The 15,309-nt window shown below is 37.9% G+C and overlaps 1 non-coding gene across 1 annotated transcript; it reads right to left on the reverse strand.

The window, feature by feature from the left end:
* Positions 1-14,579: 14,579 nt before the first annotated feature.
* LOC130947919 (small nucleolar RNA R71) lies at positions 14,580-14,683 on the reverse strand. Its single transcript, XR_009072862.1, has one exon. It is a non-coding gene; the product is annotated as a small nucleolar RNA R71 (small nucleolar RNA).
* Positions 14,684-15,309: the final 626 nt, after the last annotated feature.

Consider the following 15,309-nt stretch of genomic DNA (forward strand, 5'->3'; position numbering starts at 1 on the left):
TACTTCAGCATGAGTTTCTAAACCTCCTAGGTTGAGGGGAATAGTCATGCTGAGTCCTATGAATTAATAAAAGTATTACTATTTCTTCTCCGATCTGTGTTTGATCTGTTTCTAAGATGTATATCCAATCTTCATAATGGGGAATAGAATAATCTAACAAATTAGCTCTGTTCATCACATTAAGATGAACGTGCCTGACAAACACCCACGTCTACTTGGGTTTGTGTGAATACGTGATTGGAAAGCAAGAGCCAACAGCTATGTTTATACATCTCTCAGACGGTTAATCCACGACTTTGTTGGGAACTTCTTGAGACACCAGTTCAGCCAATTATTGGAGAGATTAGGGTCTCCGTGGTATAGACTAGAATCCAAAAAAGCAGCGTTTTCTGATCCGGATGATTCGACCTTGTCTGTGGCGTTTTGAGTAGGATCGCCAGGAGAATGACTTGCTAAGCGCTTCACCCTTCGACAGATTGAATGACCACGGTCAGTGGCGTTCAATCTGTAGCAGAGGAGATCAATGACCACGGCGCATGGCTTTGATCACATATAGCCTGCCATAGAGGAAGATCATTCACAAGCAAAGAAGACAGTAGTACCAGAGTTAATTCAGAAAAGCAAAGCAACTCTAATCCTTAACCCTATTCCTATTCCTATTCTTTAACTTTATTACAATTCGGTATTCCTTTCACAGTCAACAACTCCTTCTGATCTGCTTGACTAAGACCTGCAAGATAATCATAGCTTGCTTCAAACCATAATCCTCGTGGGATCGACCCTGATTTGCTCAGGTATTACTTGGATGAGACAGTGCACTTGCTGGTAGAATAGTACGAAGGTGTGGGGATTCGTGCTACCAAGTTTTTTGGCGTCGTTGCTGGGGATTGTTGAGTTTGGACAAATTGAAGGATTGTCTTGCTCCGTAGATCAGGTAATTTATTTAACATTATTTTAATTGAGTCTTTTATTTTTATTTTCTTCTCCTTCAAATTTTTGGAAAAAAAAATTTGAAACCCTTTTCAAAAATATTTTTTCTTTTCCTTGTTCGATTTTTGTTCTTGGTTTGATTTTTTGAGTCTTTTATCTTTATTTTCTTTTTTCTCTATTTCTCGAAAATTAAAAAAAGGTTTTTCAAAAATATTTTTATTTTCTTTGTTCAATTGGTTAGAGCGTTGCGCTTCTGTTCTTGGTAATTGTTGTTCCTTTGAGTCTTGCATATTCCTATTTTTCAATTACAAAGATTTTAAAACCTTACGAAAAACCTTTATCTTCTTTGTCACCTTTTTCTTTTATTTGAGTCTTGTTTCAAATTTTAAGTTTGGTGTTTGAGTCTTTTATTTTTGTTCTTGCTAAAATTTTCGTCACCTATAAGTCTTTCTTTCAAAAAAATTTTTCAAAAATAATTTTTCTTTATTTAAATTCTTGTGTCAAATTTTTAAGTTTGGTATTTTTTTTTTGTTTATTTTCTTTTGATTTTCAAAAATTTATATTTGGTTTTCTAAAAATTTTAAGTTTGGTGTTCTTTTTTATGTTCTTGTGTTCTTTGCATCTTTAAATTTTGTTCTTTATATTCTTGTGAGTCTTCAAAGTGTTCTTGAGTCTTTTATGTGTTTTGATCTTAAAATTTTTAAGTTTGGTGTCCCCTTGTATTTTCCTCCAAAATTTTCTAAAATTAGGGGTGCTAGATCTAAAAATTTTAAATTTTGTGTCTTTTGTTGTTTTTTTTTTCATCATTAATTTCAAAAATAAAAAATATCTTTTCTTACTTAATTCTAACCATAATTTTCAAAAATATCCAAACAAATTCAGATTTTAATTTTAAAATTTTATCTTATCATATCTTAGTTCTCAAGTTTTCAAAAATCAAAATTTTTCAAAAATAAAAATCATATCTTTTTCAAAATCGTATAATATCTTTTTTAAAATTTAAAAATATTATCTTATCTTTTTCAAATTTTAAACTTTAAAGTTAAATCTTTTTCAAAATCGAATTTCAAAATCTTATCTTTTTAAAATATTTTTCAAATCATTTTAATTTCTTATCTTATCTTTTCTTATCATATTTTTAAAATTCAAATATTTTCTTAATTAATATCTTATCTTCTCTCTCTTAATTTTTAAAACTTCTTAACTAACTCTTCTCTTCCTTAATTTTCGAAAATAATACCCCCTTCTCTCTCTCTTCTTTTTCAAAACTACCTAACTAACTCTTTTCTCTCATAATTTTTGAAAACTTTTTTCTCTTCTCTCTCTTCTATTTTTGAAAATTTAAAATTTAAATTTTAAATTCTCTTTAAATTAATTAACTAATTTTCGATCACAATTAAATAAATAAATAAAAGGATAAAAATATTTTAATTCTTATTTACTTTTTTTATTTATAATGTTCTTCTTCCTACATTTATATTATTCTTCCTTCTCATCTTTCATTCTCTCTTGTTTACTTCTATCCCTATTTTCAAAATATTCTTCTACTTCTTTTACTTCTTTTCTTTCTTCTTCTCTCTTCACATCTGACTTAAGGGAGGAGCTTCTTGTCTATTGGCATAAAAAGTCTTCTTCTTTTCTTTTCTTTTCTTTTCTTCTTGTTTATGACTAGGAACAGGGATAAAGAACCCCTCTTGACTCTTGATTTTGAACCTGAGAAGACTCTAAGGAGGCGTTTACAACAAGCTCAAGCACAACACTCCGGAAGAGACCTTTTAGAAAGTTTTGAATAAGAAACAGAGGACATGGCCGAACCTCAAGAGGAGCCAAAGAAGGTCCTTGGTGACTTCACCATGCCTACCTCTGACTTTTATGGCAGAATCATTGTTGTACTTGCCATTGGAGCTAACAATTTTGAGCTTAAGCCTCAGTTAGTCTCTTTTTTGCAGCAGAACTACAAATTCCATGGACTTCCACTGGAAGATTCACATTAGTTTTTAGCTGAGTTCTTACAATTTTGTGATACTGTAAAGACAAATGGAGTTAATCCTGAAGTCTACAAGCTTATGCTTTTTCCCTTTGTTTTAAGAGACAGAGCTAAGTTCAAGTTGGATGCCCAACCAAGAGAGAGTCTTGACTCTTGGGAAAAGCTGGTTAATACTTTTTTGTATAAGTTCTTTCCTCCACAAAGGATGAGCAAGATTAGAATGAAAGTTCAAACCTTCAGACAAAGAGAAGGTGAATCTCTATATGAAACTTGGCAAAGATACAAGCAGCTGATCAGGAGATGTCCTCCTGATATGCTCTCAGAATGGTCCATCATAGGCGTGTTCTATGATGGTTTGTCTAAGATGTCCAAAATTTCATTGGACAGCTCTGCGGGTGGATCCCTTCACTTGAAGAAAACACCAGCAAAAGCTAGAGAACTCATTGAAATGGTTGCTAACAACCAGTTAATGTACACTTCTAAAAGAAATCCTGTAAACCATGAAACCTTTCTGAAGAAAGGAGTTCATAAAGTTGAGACTCTGAATGCCATCCTGGCTCAGAATAAGATCTTGACCCAACAGGTCAACATGATCTCTCAACATCTGATTGGGCTGCAAGCTGTAACTAGCAGTAATCAGGAAGCTTCTCTTAAAGAAGAAGCTTATAATCCTGATTAACCCACCATGGAGGAGGTGAATTACATGGGAGAACACTATGGAAACACTTACAACCCTTTATGGAGGAACCATCCTAACCTCTCATGGAAGGATCAGCAGAAACCTCAACAAGGTTTCAATACTAATCAAGGTGGTAAGAACCAGAATAGGTTCAATAATAGACCTCCATTCTCATCTTCTCAAGGGAATATAGAGACCTCTAAGTAGAGCCTTTCTGACTTAGCCATTATGGTTTCCATCCTCATTAAGACCACCCATAGTTTCATTAATGAAACAAGGTGCTCTATTAGAAATTTGGAGGTACAGGTTGGTCAACTGAGTAAGAGGATCCCTAAATCTAAGAGAAGAGTGCAAGGCCATAACCATGGAGGTAGAGGTCAAAATGAAGGAGATTGGGAAGGCATTTAACGCTAGTGAATAAGCCTTCACTGGGCGTTCAATGCCCACAATGGCAGCAAGCCTGGCATTAAACGCCAGTGAGGAAACCCTCACTGGGCATTTAACGCCCATCCTATCATAAAAACGGGCGTTGAACACCAACCAGAAAGCACTAGCTAGGCGTTCAACGCCCAAACACGAAGGCTTTCTGGCGCTGAACGCCAGTGAGGAACCCCTCACAGGGCATTCAACGCCCAACCATGCACCCATTTTGGCATTGAACGCCAGTGAGGAACCCCTCACTGGGCGTTCAACGCCCACCAGCCCAGGGAAGCTGGTGTTGAACGCCAGCAAGGACATCCCTGCTGGGCGTTCAATGCCCAGAATGCTAGAGGGACTTGCGTTTAACGCTAGTCAAGGTGGACAGCAAAGGTGTTCAACGCCCAATAAGCTGACAGAGCTGGCATTGAATGCCATCCCAAGTACACCCTTTGAGTGCCTAAATCCCACTCAAGAACCCTCTAGCCTAGAACCAAAGGAGACCATAAAGATAATTAAAGTTCCTTTGAATGTACTTCTGCAGTGCATAAATTCCAATGACTACTCATCCTCAGATGAGGATGAAGAGAGTATGGAAGAGCAATTTGCTCGGTTCCTAGGAGCTCTAATGAAGCTGAATACCAAGATATTTGGTTCAAGCCTCTAGAGGAAGAACCTCCACTGCTTACCAAAAAACTCCATGATTTGGTTTAGCATGAGCTACCTCAAAAGCTTCCAGATCCTTGATGCTTTCTGATTCCTTGCACCTTAGGCACTATGACCTTTGAGAAGGCTTTGTGTGACATGGGGTCAAGCATTAACCTCATGCCACTCTCTGTAATAGAGAAGCTGGGAATCTTTGAGGTATAAGCTGCACAAATCTCATTAGAGATGGCAAACAAGACCATGAAAAAGCCACATGGCTTAGTGGAGGATGTATTGGTCAAAGTTGAAAACCACTACATCCCTACAAACTTCATTGTCTTGGACATAGGAGAGGATGAGGATGACTGTGTCATCCTTTGAAGACCTTTCCTAGCCATAGCTAATGCTATCATTAATGTGGCTAAAGGAGAACTAACACTAAAGTTAGGGGAGGACCACATCTTATTCAAGATATCTCATCCTAATTCTCCCTCTAGAAGAGAGATAACTGTGCAACACTTAGTGTGCCAACCCTCTCTTTCTATACAGAGCTCTACAGAGCCCACAGACATCAATTCTAAGTTTGGTGTTGGGCTACCATCAACAAGCTCTAAGAACAATGGTACTAAGAAGAAAGTACCTAAAGACTGGAGGGACAAGAAAATCCCAACTGAAGGACTCTCACCGGGCATGAGCGATGTCTTCACTAAGAAGCCAGCCTTACCATAAACAGTGAGTCGTGTCCTATCTCTAGAGCATGTAGAGCTCATTCATGAAAGAACAGAAAGAAAATTCACTGTCAGGGGCAAAAATCTGAGCCCATACTCACCTCCATAAGGAGCTAAAGGTCAAGCTAGTGACGTTAAAAGAGCGCTTGTTGGAAGGCAACCCAAGTTTACTCAACCATATTTTGTTTTTATTTCAGTTGTTAGAGTCATGATCATATGCACTACTCAAGAAACAGAATCCACATCAGTGAAAACAGAACACTCCGGAAAGACTGTCAAAGTTGAACGCCAGCCAAGGTATCCCTGCTAGGTGTTCAACGCCCCAAGAGGGGAGCATTGCTGGCGTTGAAATGCCAGCCAGGGAGCAGCCCCTGAGCGTTCAAATGCCAATACAGAGAAGCAGGGAATTTATATTCCCTAGCCTCTCAGGACCAGTAGGTCCCACGGAAGCTCCACCTACCCCACCTTCTTCTTCCTCATTGATCAGCAAAACTCTTAAGTTTGGTGTTGTAAAAGCTTTGCTTTGTGACTTCTACCACTCTTAAGTATAGAAGAAGAGGATGGAGCAAACCAAAAAGCATGCACATAAGCCTGTGCAGCAGCCCTAACAAAGACAAAGGAGTGATATAGAAGAGATCAAGCATCACATTGGATCCTCAAGGAGGAGCACTAGCCACCATGATTCAGGTGGATTCGTTCTCTTTTACTCCTTTCCTATTATTTTTCTGTTTTTTGTCTGTTTATTTATCTGTTTTGTTCTTCTTAATACATGAATCGATGTCTTTAAGTTGTAAAATGTTCCATATATCTCTCACCTTGCTTAAAAGAAAATTTTTAATTGAAAATAATTGAGAGATGCATGAATTTCAAGTTTAAAATAAGATTAGTTTAATTATGTTTATGTGGTGTCATTTGCTTTTGTTTTCTAAATGTATGAATTAAACAGTGCATATTTGAAGTTGAAATTTTAGAATGTTGGATCTTGAAAGAATAAGGAAAAAGAAAAAATATTATTGATAATCTGGAAAATTTGAAAATTGATTCTTTAAGCAAGAAAAGTAGCAAAAAGTAAAAGAAAAAAAATTTATATGGATGCGAAAAAGAAAGAAAAATGGCGCAAAAGAAAAAAAAAATAAAAAAGCAGAAAAATCCATTACTGTCCAAAAATGCAGGAAAATGAGGGCAGATTGAAAAAGCCAATAACCCTTTAAACTAAAAGACAAAGGTAAAAGGATCCAAGGTTTTGAGAATTAATGAATAGGAGGGCCCAAAGGAATAAAATCCTGGCCTAAGCGGCTAAACCAAGTTGTCCCTAACCATGTGCTTGTGGCGTGAAGGTGTCAAGTGAAAAGCTTCAGATTGAGTGGTTAAAGTCGTGGTCCAAAGCAAAAAAGAATGTGCTTAAGAACTCTGGACACCTCTATTTAGGGACTCTAGCAAAGCTGAGTCACAATCTGAAAAGATTCACCCAGTTAAAGTGTCTGTGCTATTATTGTATCCGGTGTTAATACTGGAAAACAAGGTGCTTAGGGTCACGACTAAGACTCTGAAAGCTATGCTCAAGAATCAAAATAAGCTTAACTAGGAGAGTTAATAACATCATCTGGATTCTGAGTTCCTAAAGATGCCAACCATTCTAAGTTTCAATGGATAGTGAGATGCCAAAACTATTCAGAAGCAAAAAGCTACTAAGACCCGCTCATCTGATTTTAACAAAGCTTCATTTGAAACTTAAAAATTTATTGTATCTTAATTTTCTTTTTATCATACTGTGTTTCTAGTTGCTTGGGGATAAGCAACAGTTTAAGTTTGGTATTGTGATGAGCAGATATTTTATACGCTTTTTGGCATCATTTTCATATAGTTTCTAGTAGTTTTTATTTAGTTTTTAATGTGTTTTTATAGGTTTTAGTGTTAAATTCACATTTTTAGATTCTACTATGAGTTTTTGTGTTTTTGTACAATTTTAGGTATTTTCTGGCTGAAATTGAGGAGTTGGAGCAGAAGTCTGATTCAGAGACAGAGAAAGCACTGCAGATGCTCTCCGGATCTGACCTCCTTGCATTCGGAAGAGCTTTCCTGGAGAAAACAAAGTACAAATGGAGTGCTCTTAATGGCTATAGAAAGCTGACTTTCAGAGCTTTCTAGCAATATATAATAGTCCATACTTTGCTTTGGATTAAAAGGTCCAAAACTGGCGTCGAACGCTAGCTTCCTACCCTCTTCTCGACGTCCAACGCCCAAAAGCAGATATTAGTGTCGAAACGCCCAATGAGGACCCCCTAGCTGGCATTCCATGCCCAAGAGACCTCATAGCATGTGGATCTCATCAAAGCTCAGTCCAAACACTCACCAAGTGGGTCCCATAAGTGGATTTTAGCACTAAAAAGACTATTTTACCCTTACTAGTCATCTGTTTAGTATTTAAGGGATTTAATTTATGTAATTTAGAGCTTTTGGATCATCATTCAACCCTCTTTTCGTTTTATCATTGTAATTTTACTTCAGCATGAGTTTCAAAACCTCCTAGGTTGAGAGGAGGAGCCCTGTTGAGTCCTATGAATTAATAAAAGTATTACTATTTCTTCTCCGATCCATGTTTGATCTGCTTCTAAGATGTATATCCGATCTTCATCGTGGTGAATAAGATGATCTGACAAATTAGCTCTGTTCATCACATTAAGATGAACATGCCTGACAAACACTCACGTCTACTTGGGTTCGTGTGAATACGTGACTGAAAAGAACGAGCCAACAGCTATGTTTATACATCTCTCAGATGGTTAATCCACGACTTCATTAGGGACTTCTCGAGATAACAGTTCAGCCGATTTTTGGGGAGATTAGGGTTTCCATCATATAGGGTACAATCCAAAGAAGCAGCGTTCTCTAAACCGGAAGATTCGACCTTGTCTGTGGCATTTTGAGTAGGATTGCTAGGAGAATGACTTGCTAAGCGCTTTACCCTTCGTCAGATTGGATGACCATGGCCAATGTCGTTCAACCTGTAGCAGAGGATATCAATGACCACCGGCCCATGGATTTGATCACATACAGCCTGCCATAAAAAAAGATCATTCACAAGCAAAGAGGAAAGTAGTACTAGAGTTAATTCAGAAAGGCAAAGTGATGCGTGGAAACTTGTCTCTCAACAAATTTTCCTTCGGCGAGTATATCGAATTGTCGTCAAGTAAAACTCACAGTAGATTGAGGTCGAATCCCACAGGGATTGATTGGTCAAGCAATTTTAGTTAGAAGAAAGTGCTAGTTGAGCTGAGCAGAAATTCGATTTGAAATTTGCAGAAAATTAAATGACTAGAAAGTAAATAGCAAGAATTAAAGTGCAGAATCTTAAATGGGGAGTTGGGGTAATAAGCATGAAATTAAATGGAAGAAAGTAAAGAGAATGGTTAAGATAAGATATGGGGAAATCATTGGGTTCAGGAGATGTTGCATTCTCCGGATCAAGTTCATTCTCATCTCTTCCTCAATCAATGCATTCATTGATATCCTTGGCAATCTTAAGTGATTGGATCCCAATTCCTTGGCAATCCAATCTCTCTAAGCTTGAACAATTGCCCAATTCCTTGATTTAATTGCTCATGGGAAGAGATGAAGTGTGGTCACTGATTATACCACATGTATTCCCAAATCAAAGTGTTAGTAGGATTACATGTCACAATATCCATCCAAACCCCAATTTGGTCCAACATGAGAAAACATTTCTAGCATGATCTCCTCATCCCTTTTCCAAGGCTCAAAGGAGATCCAATTATGGAGAGTTTCTTTTCCAAGACAACTAACCAATTGAATTAAGATTGAAAGCTTTCTAGTAAAATCAAGAGAAAAGAAAGAAGAAGAAGAATGAAAACTATAATTGATCCATCAAATTACAACAGAGCTCCCTAACCCAATGAAATGGATTTAGTTGTTCATAGCTCTAGAAATGAAAAATAGGAGAAAAGAAGAATCCATGCTAAAGTGCAGGAAAAGTAAATCTATAGAGAGTAGTGTCCAAAACTGCCAAGCTCCTTGCCATTCCACGTTAGTGTTCTCGTTAACTAAGTTAACGTGAATGCTAACGTGGTTCTTCCATGCTTCATTTATCCTGAAATCAAGCAATTAAAGTGCATCAAAGCTCTAGCCAAAGTCATGAGATTATGCATCATCAAGTTATCATGCAATTCTAGCAAAAAATCTCATGAAATCATGCAAAATTCACAATAGTTGCTTGAATCAATGTGTAAGTTTATTTTCACCCAAAACTTGCCTTATTCACTAAGAAAATACATGAAACTACCCTAAAACAGTAAAGAAAAGGTCAGTGAAACTGGCCTAGATGCCCGGACATCACAACACCAAACTTAAAGCTTGCTTGTCCCTAAGCAAGTACTGAAGCATAAGAAAAATGAAATGAAAGAACAAGAAGATACAATAGAAGTGGCATTCCTGGTTCATGGAGTTTCATGCATAGCAACTTAGGTTCTTTCCCTTTAGGTTTCAAGCCTTTATCAAATCCCTAGTCACTCTCTTGATTGCATCCCTGGAGGCTTCTTTCTTAGTGATCCTTCCTTCCTTTTCAAAGTTTATTTTTCTTTTTGCTAAGTGCTTTGTAAGAGGGCGACTCTTTATGATAAGCTTTTAGCCAACACTCCCAAACTAGTTGGTTTTAGGGTGCTAGGTGTTAAGACACCCCTAAGGACTTACTCCCTCAAGTCTCTTTCCCTCATACATACACACCAAAGGCACATGGTTTGTTATTCTTTCTTTCTTGAGACCTTGGTGTCCAACACCTCTTTGGGTTACTAAGTGCTCTGTAGCAAAGGTTACTCTTGATAGTGGACTTTCAACTGATAATCCCGGATTAGTTAACCTAAGTTACCAAGTGATAAGGCACCCCTAAGAGCTTATTCATCCAAGTATATCCCTTGTACATAAACACTACAGACACATGCCTCAATTTTGAAACCCTTGGTGCCTAGCATTGTTTCTTATTGTGTTCCTTTTCTTTTTTTTTTTCAATTGTATTGCTCTTTTTCTTTTCTTGTTGGGATCTTATTGTTTAGCTAGCCTCAAATAATGTGTTTCAAACATAGGACTTAGGATGGATAATTGCTTTCTTTCCTTTCTTGGTGAACCAACTTAGCTTACTAATCAACCTACCACAAACATTCAGAATGCACTTCACAAAATGACTCCACTCTTGTTCTTCCCATAACATTTTCTTTTAGATAAACTTAGAGAGACAAGCATACAAGTAAGGAAGATGAAAGTGAGCATTCAAGACATTAGGCTCAATAACATAGACCTAAGCAATGAAACTTAAATGCATAATTGAAAATTCTAAACTACCATGGAAGCATGTTCTATTTCATACATGATTTTCCTTATTTAATGCTTTGAAAAAGAAAGTAAACTAAGGAGGAACTTCCCCACCTTTCACTTGTTGGTATGCTCATTCTCTTCTACTCCCTTGGGATTCTCCTTGATTACTTGCGTCTCCATTTCCCTTGCGCTTCCCCATCAAATTTTTCCAGAAACCGGCATCCTCCATCTTCTTCTTTAATACTTCCTTTTGCTGTTTCACTGATGAGCGGATAATTTGTACGCTTTTTGGCATTGTTTTTAGTATGTTTTTAATATATTTGGTTTAGTTTTTAGTATATTTTTATTAGTTTTTAGTTAAAATTCACTTTTCTGGACTTTACTATGAGTTTGTGTGTTTTTCTGTGATTTCAGGTATTTTCTGGCTGAAATTGATGGACCTGAGCAAAAATCTGATTCAGAGACTGAAAAGGACTGCAGATGCTGTTGGATTCTGACCTCCCTGCACTCGAAGTGGATTTGCTGGAGCTACAGAAGCCCAATTGGCGCGCTCTTAACGGCGTTGGAAAGTAGACATCCGGGGCTTTCTAGCAATATATAATAGTCATACTTTGCCCAAGATTTGATGGCCCAAACCGGCGTTCAAAGTCACCTTTAGAAATTCCAGCGTTAAACGCCGGAACTGGCACCAAAGTGGGAGTTAAACGCCCAAACTGGCACAAAAGCTGGCGTTTAACTCCAAGAAGAGTCTCTACACGAAAATGCTTCATTGCTCAGCCCAAGCACACACCAAGTGGGCCCGGAAGTGGATTTTTATGTCATTTACTCATCTTTGTAAACCTTAGGCTACCAGTTTTCTATAAGTAGGACCTTTTACTATTGTGTTATCATCTTTTGATCATGTTTTTATGATTGAACCCTCTTTGGGAGGCTGGCCATTCGGCCATGCCTAGACCTTGTTCTTATGTGTTTTCAACGGTGGAGTTTCTACACACCATAGATTAAGGTGTGGAGCTCTGTTGTACCTCGAATTATTAATGCAATTACTATTGTTCTTCTATTCAATTCCGCTTGTTCTTGTTCTAAGATATCACTTGTTCTTCAACTTGATGAATGTGATGATCCGTGACACTCATCATCATTTTCACCTATGAACATGTGCCTGACAACCACCTCCGTTCTACCTTAGATTGGGTGAATATCTCTTGGATTCCTGATACACGATGCATGGTTGATCGCCTGACAACCGAGTGCTCGCCTGACAACCGAGCCAGCCATTCCGTGAGATCAGAGTCTTCGTGGTATAGGCTAGAACTGATGGCGGCATTCAAGAGAATCCGGAAGGTCTAACCTTGTCTGTGGTATTCTGAGTAGGATTCAATGATTGAATGACTGTGACGTGCTTCAAACTCCTGAGGGCGGGGCGTTAGTGACAGACGCAAAAGAATCACTGGATTCTATTCCGGCCTGATTGAGAACCGACAGATGGATAGCCGTGCCATGACAGGGTGCGTTGAACATTTCCACTGAGAGGATGGGAGGTAGCCACTGACAACGGTGAAACCCTTGCATAAGCTTGCCAAGGAAAGGAGTAAGAAGGATTGGATGAAGATAGTAGGAAAGCAGAGAGACGGAAGGGATACAGCATCTTCATGCGCTTATCTGAAATTTCCACCAATGAATTACATAAGTATCTCTATCTTTATCTTTATGTTTTATTCATCATCTATACCCACTTGAGTCTGCCTGACTAAGATTTACAAGATGACCATAGCTTGCTTCATACCAACAATCTCTGTGGGATCGACCCTTACTCGCGTAAGGTTTATTACTTGGACGACCCAGTGCACTTGCTGGTTAGTTGTGCGGAGTTGTGATGAAGAGTTGAGATTGCAATGAGCGTACCATGTTGATGGCGCCATTGATGATCACAATTTCGTGCACCAAGTTTTTGGCGCCATTGCCGGGGATTGTTTTGTGTATGGACAACTGACGGTTCATCTTGTTGCTTAGATTAGGTATTTTTCAGAATTCTTAAGAATGAGTTCTAGAGTTTCATGATGACCTGTTGAAATCTGGCTGGCTGAGAAGCCATGTCTAATCTTACTGGACCGAGGTTTCAACTGATCATCACAAGAGCTTGTTGATCTCTATCAATCTTGCTATTGGAGCAATGATCTGCTAAGGCTTGGCTGGCCATTGGCCATGTCTAGTGTTTTGGACCGAAGCTTTCTTTGAAAGCTTGGCTGGCTGTGAAGCCATGTCTAATTCCTGGACCGGAGTCTTAGACTAGCATTGCAATGATTCCTGGAATCCAAATTAAGAATTCTGAACCCTTTATTTTCTATTCCCATATAATTTTCGAAAAATCCAAAAAAATTTCAAAATCATAAAAACCAAAAATATTTTATGTTTCTTGTTTGAGTCTAGTGTCTAATTTTAAGTTTGGTGTCTTGCATGCATTGTTTATTTGATCTTGGTTCTATTTTCAAGTCAATAGTACAGGGAACTGAAGATTCAGAACATGCAGCAGAGGAATTACACAGAAAAAGCTGGGCGTTCAAAACGCCCAGTGAAGAAGGACAGATTGGCGTTTAAACGCCAGCCAGGGTGCCTGGTTGGGCGTTTAACGCTCAAGAAGGTAGTGCATTGGGCGTTAAACGCCAGAATGTGCACCATTCTGGGCGTTTAATGCCAGGATGGCACAAGGGGGAGGATTTTGTTTTCAAATCATTTTTTTTTCAAGTTTTCAAAGTTTTTCAAAATCAAATCTTTTTCAAATCATATCTTTTCAATCAAATGTTTTCAAAATCAAGTTCTTTCCTTTTTCAAAGATACTTGCTAACAATTAATGATTTGATTGAACATTTCAAGTATGTTGCCTTTTCTGTTGAGAAAGGTTTAATGTTTGAATCATATCTTTTCTTGTTAGGCAAGTCATTAATTTTTAAAATCAAATCTTTTTAAAACTGTTTTCAAACCATAACTTTTCAATCATATCTTTTTAAATTCTAATTTCAAAATCTTTTTCAAAAATTACTTGATTCCTTTCTCACTCTTGATTTTCAAAAATCAAATTAAAGTTTTTCAAAATGCTTTTAAAATCTTTTTAATTAATTTTCGAAAAAAAAAAACCTCTCCCCCTCTTCTCACATCCTTCTATTTATGGAATATCACTCCTCCTCAATGCACAATTCGAACTCTATCTCACTAAGTTCGAATTCTTCTACCTCTTTCTTCTATTTTTCTTTTCCTCTGACACCTTAAGGAATCTCTATACTGTGACATAGAGGATTCCATATTTTCTTGTTCTCTTCTCTTTCATATGAGCAGGAACAAAGACAAAGGCATTCTTGTTGAAGCTGATCCGGAACCTGAAAGGACCTTGAAGCGAAAGCTAAGAGAAGCTAAGGCACAACTCTCTGCAGAGGACCTAACAGAAATCTTCAAAAAAGAAGAACACATGGCAGCCGAAAACAACAACAATGCCAACAATGCAAGGAAGGTGCTGGGTGACTTTACTGCACCTACTCCCGACTTCTATGGGAGAAGCATCTCTATCCCTGCCATTGGAGCAAACAACTTTGAGCTTAAGCCTCAATTAGTTTCTCTAATGCAACAGAATTGCAAGTTCCATGGACTTCCATTGGAAGATCCTCATCAGTTCTTAGCTGAATTCTTGCAAATCTGTGACACTGTCAAGACTAATGGGGTTGACCCTGAGGTCTACAGACTGATGCTATTCCCTTTTGCTGTAAGAGACAGAGCTAGGACATGGTTGGACTCACAACCTAAAGAAAGCCTAGACTCATGGGAAAAGCTAGTCAATGCCTTCTTGGCAAAGTTCTTTCCACCTCAAAAATTGAGTAAGCTTAGAGTGGAAGTCCAAACCTTCAGACAGAAGGATGGAGAATCCCTCTATGAAGCTTGGGAAAGATACAAACAATTGATCAGAAAATGTCCTTCTGACATGCTCTCTGAATGGAGCATCATAGGTATTTTCTATGATGGTCTCTCTGAACTGTCCAAGATGTCTTTGGATAGCTCTGCTGGAGGATCTCTTCATTTGAAGAAGACGCCTACAGAAGCTCAAGAACTAATTGAAATGGTTGCAAATAACCAATTCATGTACACTTCTGAAAGGAATCCTGTGAACAATGGGACAAATCAGAAGAAAGGAGTTCTTGAGATTGATACTCTGAATGCCATTCTGGCTCAGAACAAAATATTGACTCAACAAGTCAATATGATTTCTCAAAGTCTATCTGGAATGCAAAATGCACCAGGTAGTACTAAGGAAGCTTCATCTGAAGAAGAAACCTATGATCCTGAGAACCCTTCAATGGAAGAGGTGAATTACCTAGGAGAACCCTATGGAAACACCTATAATTCTTCATGGAGAAATCATCCAAATTTCTCATGGAAGGATCAACAGAGACCTCAACAAGGTTTCAACAACAATAATGGTGGAAGAAACAGGTTTAGCAATGGCAAGCCTTTTCCATCATCTTCTCAGCAACAGACAGAGAATTCTAAGCAGAACCACTCTGACTTAGCAACCATGGTCTCTGATCTAATCAAAACCACTCAAAGTTTCA

This window comes from Arachis stenosperma, chromosome 1 (assembly GCF_014773155.1).
Source record: "Arachis stenosperma cultivar V10309 chromosome 1, arast.V10309.gnm1.PFL2, whole genome shotgun sequence".
Lineage (NCBI taxonomy): Eukaryota > Viridiplantae > Streptophyta > Magnoliopsida > Fabales > Fabaceae > Arachis > Arachis stenosperma.